At 53.4% G+C, this 5,000-nt stretch overlaps 1 non-coding gene across 1 annotated transcript in view; it reads right to left on the reverse strand.

Annotated features, from left to right (window-relative positions):
• LOC126147008 (small subunit ribosomal RNA) overlaps positions 1 to 721 on the reverse strand; it is a 1,909-nt gene extending 1,188 nt beyond the window's left edge. The window contains exon 1 of the ribosomal RNA XR_007529904.1: positions 1 to 721. This exon is cut by the window's left edge and continues 1,188 nt beyond it. This is a non-coding gene — a ribosomal RNA (small subunit ribosomal RNA).
• Between the last annotated feature and the right edge of the window lie 4,279 nt (positions 722 to 5,000).

The raw sequence follows: 5,000 nt of genomic DNA on the forward strand, positions 1-5,000 counted from the left end.
CAGGACGTCCCACGATACATGCCAGTTAAACACCGACGGGCGGTGAACCAACAGCGTGGGACACAAATCCAACTACGAGCTTTTTAACCGCAACAACTTTAATATACGCTATTGGAGCTGGAATTACCGCGGCTGCTGGCACCAGACTTGCCCTCCAATAGATACTCGTTAAAGGATTTAAAGTGTACTCATTCCGATTACGGGGCCTCGGATGAGTCCCGTATCGTTATTTTTCGTCACTACCTCCCCGTGCCGGGAGTGGGTAATTTGCGCGCCTGCTGCCTTCCTTGGATGTGGTAGCCGTTTCTCAGGCTCCCTCTCCGGAATCGAACCCTGATTCCCCGTTACCCGTTACAACCATGGTAGGCGCAGAACCTACCATCGACAGTTGATAAGGCAGACATTTGAAAGATGCGTCGCCGGTACGAGGACCGTGCGATCAGCCCAAAGTTATTCAGAGTCACCAAGGCAAACGGACCGGACGAGCCGACCGATTGGTTTTGATCTAATAAAAGCGTCCCTTCCATCTCTGGTCGGGACTCTGTTTGCATGTATTAGCTCTAGAATTACCACAGTTATCCAAGTAACGTGGGTACGATCTAAGGAACCATAACTGATTTAATGAGCCATTCGCGGTTTCACCTTAATGCGGCTTGTACTGAGACATGCATGGCTTAATCTTTGAGACAAGCATATGACTACTGGCAGGATCAACCAGGGAGCTGCGTCAACTAGAGCTGAGCAGCCGGCCGCCCGGGAGTGTGTCCCAGGGGCCCGCGCGAACACGCAAGCGTCCGCTCAATTATTCTGCAAACAGGAGGAGGCTGAGCTCCCCTGCACAATACACCTCGAAACCCTCTCAGGTCCCGGCGGCGCGCAGCGCCGTCCTAAGTACTTGGTCGGGTTCGAGAGAGGCGCAATCGCCCGGAGTTAGGCGAGTAGACGCTTTAGGTGCGACCACCCGTGCTCCCAACTGAGCTTGCCGCTGCCGACAGAGGCCCGGGAGCGTGCTGTCGTGGCATTGCCGGCGGGAGACAACACGCGCCACCTACGGTGACCGGCAGCTCCAACGCCAGCGCCACAGAAGGGCAAAGGCCCCACGTGGGTGCCGAAGCGAACTCTCCCAGCACAGCGCACGTGCCAACACGTCTGCACAACTGCGATACAAACCACCAGCGAGAACCGCTGGGGCGACCGAGCAGCAGACGGCGTCGCGGCGCCGAGTGCCGGGCGGCGGCGCATCCTCAACGCACACAGTCCTCAATCGGACCAGCACACTGCAGATGTCCACCGCGCTTCGCACCGGGCCGGCGAGGACCCACTTTGGCTGCACGGCGCCGCGCGCAGGGTGCCCCGGCGCGCAGCTGCGCCGCCTGCCGCGTCCGTCGGCCGGCGCGCCTGCCACTGGGCGCCCCCACCAGCCGGCTGTAGCGCGTGCGCCCACGCACCGCGCGGCCAGCACGCCGGGCGGCCCCCCCTCACCGGCCGGGGACAGTCCCACCCACCCACAGCCGCGTATCGCTTCACACCCAGATTCACATTCACGTTCGTTGGTATGGTGGGGACCGCTTCGTAGCTGTACCGATCGTTGCCCTCACAGATGTACCTCCAGCAAGGACAACCGCACCACAACGGGTTACCAGTTGTTCATTTGCGTAACGTCACCAGTAAACGTACACGTCCATCCCCGTTTGCAAAGTCAACTATTATTGCATGCCTGCCTGTCAGGTGTCAAGACACACTACATCCGCTCACATCCACGCAACAAAATGTGCCCGACTAGAGGGCACGTGGAAGGTGCCCCCGTACGTATGCGATGTCCATTGCGCGACCAACTGTCAACCGGCCTCTGTAGCATGTCGCAGATGTGGAACGCGGGGCACCGTGCTATCACATTGTGTGAGAAGAGACTACTACGTCTGCATACACGCGCCACTACATGAACAGACGGCTCATGCTGATCGCCATCCACTGCGTCCATTACTCCCACACGTCTCTATGGCGTACCACACTGCAATGCAGCTGTTATGGGGAGATGACACGTAGCTGTGTACACAACATTCTGAGCGGGTTGCGGTTGGACAATACATTAATGTAACGTGTCATATGCCAATTACAGAGCAGGGTAAGGCACAACTTGGGTTAGGTTAAGGCACAACTTGGGTTAGGTTAAGGCACAACTTGGGTTAGGTTAAGGCACAACTTGGGTTAGGTTAAGGCACAACTTGGGTTAGGTTAAGGCACAACTTGGGTTAGGTTAAGGCACAACTTGGGTTAGGTTAAGGCACAACTTGGGTTAGGTTAAGGCACAACTTGGGTTAGGTTAAGGCACAACGTGGGTTAGGTTAAGGCACAACGTGGGTTAGGTTAAGGCACAACGTGGGTTAGGTTAAGGCACAATGTGGGTTAGGTTAAGGCACAATGTGGGTTAGGTTAAGGCACAACGTGGGTTGGGTTAAGGCACAATGTGGGGGTAGATTGCGGTACAAATTGCATTACATTGCGGTGCAAATTGCATTACATTGCGGTGCAAATTGAGTTACATTGCGGTGCAAATTGAGTTACATTGCGGTGCAAATTGAGTTACATTGCGGTGCAAATTGAGTTACATTGCGGTGCAAATTGAGTTACATTGCGGTGCAAATTGAGTTACATTGCGGTGCAAATTGAGTTACATTGCGGTGCAAATTGAGTTACATTGCGGTGCAAATTGAGTTACATTGCGGTGCAAATTGCGTTACATTGCGGTGCAAATTGCGTTACATTGCGGTGCAAATTGCGTTACATTGCGGTGCAAATTGCGTTACATTGCGGTGCAAATTGCGTTACATTGCGGTGCAAATTGCGTTACATTGCGGTGCAAATTGCGTTACATTGCGGTGCAAATTGCGTTACATTGCGGTGCAAATTGCGTTACATTGCGGTGCAAATTGAGGTAGGTTAAGGTGCAACACAGGTTAGGTTAAGGTGCAACATAGGTTAGGTTAAGGTGCAAGATGGGTTAGGTTAAGGTGCAAGATGGGTTAGGTTAAGGTGCAAGATGGGTTAGGTTAAGGTGCAAGATGGGTTAGGTTAAGGTGCAAGATGGGTTAGGTTAAGGTGACACAGGTTAGGTTAAGGTGACATAGGTTAGGTTAAGGTGACATAGGTTAGGTTAAGGTGACATAGGTTAGGTTAAGGTGACATAGGTTAGGTTAAGGTGACATAGGTTAGGTTAAGGTGACATAGGTTAGGTTAAGGTGACATAGGTTAGGTTAAGGTGACATAGGTTAGGTTAAGGTGACATAGGTTAGGTTAAGGGGACATAGGTTAGGTTAAGGTGACATAGGTTAGGTTAAGGTGACATAGGTTAGGTTAAGGTGACATAGGTTAGGTTAAGGTGACATAGGTTAGGTTAAGGTACAAACTGGGTTGTGTTATGGTACACATTGCGTTGTAGTACAGTACACGTTAGGTTTGGGTACGGTACACAATGTGGTATGGGATGGCGTGTTGTGGGGGGAGGGGGGGGGGGGAGGTTCGTTGATATCGACCGTAGGACGTGGATGCCCGAGGCAGCGTCAGTGTGTCAAAGGAGTTATGTCACGTCGGGATGCGCTTTTCGCCAGTGAGAGGGGGCGAGCCGTGTCTGTGGTTGCGGCAGACCTGTGTGTTTCATTCCTGCCAGTGTGTTTGTGCTGTAAGACGAGGCAGTGTGGTGGTGATGGGTGCACCCCTGTGTAGGACATGTGTGGGTGTTGGTGGCTTCTCTGAGCAATTGTGGTTGTCGGACGAGTGGGGTATTCTGTTTTATGATTGGACCTCCCGGTCTGGTTATCATAGCGTAGTTGGTGTACTGTGGCGGATAGGATGCACCGGACGTTGGTCCATGCTGGTGCTTAGTAGTTGTATCTGTGTCTGTTACAGGCAGAGAGTAGTGTGTGATAGAGTGTGTGGCTGACGTGTGGTTCATTTTGTGTGTACGGACGTTCAGCATGTATAGGGGCATTTGCGTATATAATCTATCATAATCTATCTATGTGGGCCTGCATAGTTTACTGAGCAGTGCTGTGAGGTGACTGAACTACGAGTGACGTACTGATTTACAGCGGAATGATTGCCTTGTACCAAAGATGGAGTATCGGCTCTACGACAGCGTTGGCACCGCAGGAAATGGTCTCGTAAAACGGCCCTCCCACCGTCATCGTTGTGAGGGGTAGGGACCGCCTATATTCTGAGAGGAGCCCTGTTTGCCACTGGGCGTGGGGTCTCGCATCCTGCGGTTCAGTGCCCCCAGGGAAGCGCGCGGAGGTGGTGCTGCTGCTGCTGCTGCTGTAGCAAGCGAGCTACTTACAGCATGTATAGGGACAGCGGGAATATGGCATATTCGATATAACTCTTCATGAAACGCAAGATATAGGGGCGGATTGCACGTTACGAGTGCGGGAAGAGTCCGCCGTTCATCCGCTGGAGTTGCGATTTGGGCGGTTGGGGTGGGGCACGTGCGGGTGCGGGTGGAGCGATTGTCGGTCGACGACTTCGTGCGACGCAGGCACAGGCGTTGGGGCTCCTGTGGTGGGCAGATGATGCAGGGTTTGTGGGTGGCGTCGGAAAATGGGCACTGTGGGACCTAGCGATGTCGTAGTCGGCGTGGCGTCTCATAGATGGCGGTATCATCGGTGCAGCAGGTCATGTTGCGGGGGACCTGCAGGTGGCGGTATTTTTGTTTGTGGTGCGCTCGACATGGTGGACGTAGTGTCGTCCGATTCGCGTAGATGGAGCTATTGCATGTGGTTTCGTCACATTGTCATAGATGGCGGTGCCGTGTTTTGGAGGTATGGTTGGCGTAGTTTCGTTGGATTCCTGTAGATGGAGGTGTCGTTTCTGGGCCGGATGGCAATGTAGTTTGGTCACATTCCCAAAGATGGCTGTGTTGTGCCTGTGGGCGGCATTGTCAACATCATGCGGTATGGTCTGTTTATTGTGGACGTTGATGGCGTCGGGACCAGAGGGCGCGCGCG

Source organism: Schistocerca cancellata, unplaced genomic scaffold, assembly GCF_023864275.1.
Source record: "Schistocerca cancellata isolate TAMUIC-IGC-003103 unplaced genomic scaffold, iqSchCanc2.1 HiC_scaffold_838, whole genome shotgun sequence".
NCBI classification, from domain to species: Eukaryota; Metazoa; Arthropoda; class Insecta; order Orthoptera; family Acrididae; genus Schistocerca; species Schistocerca cancellata.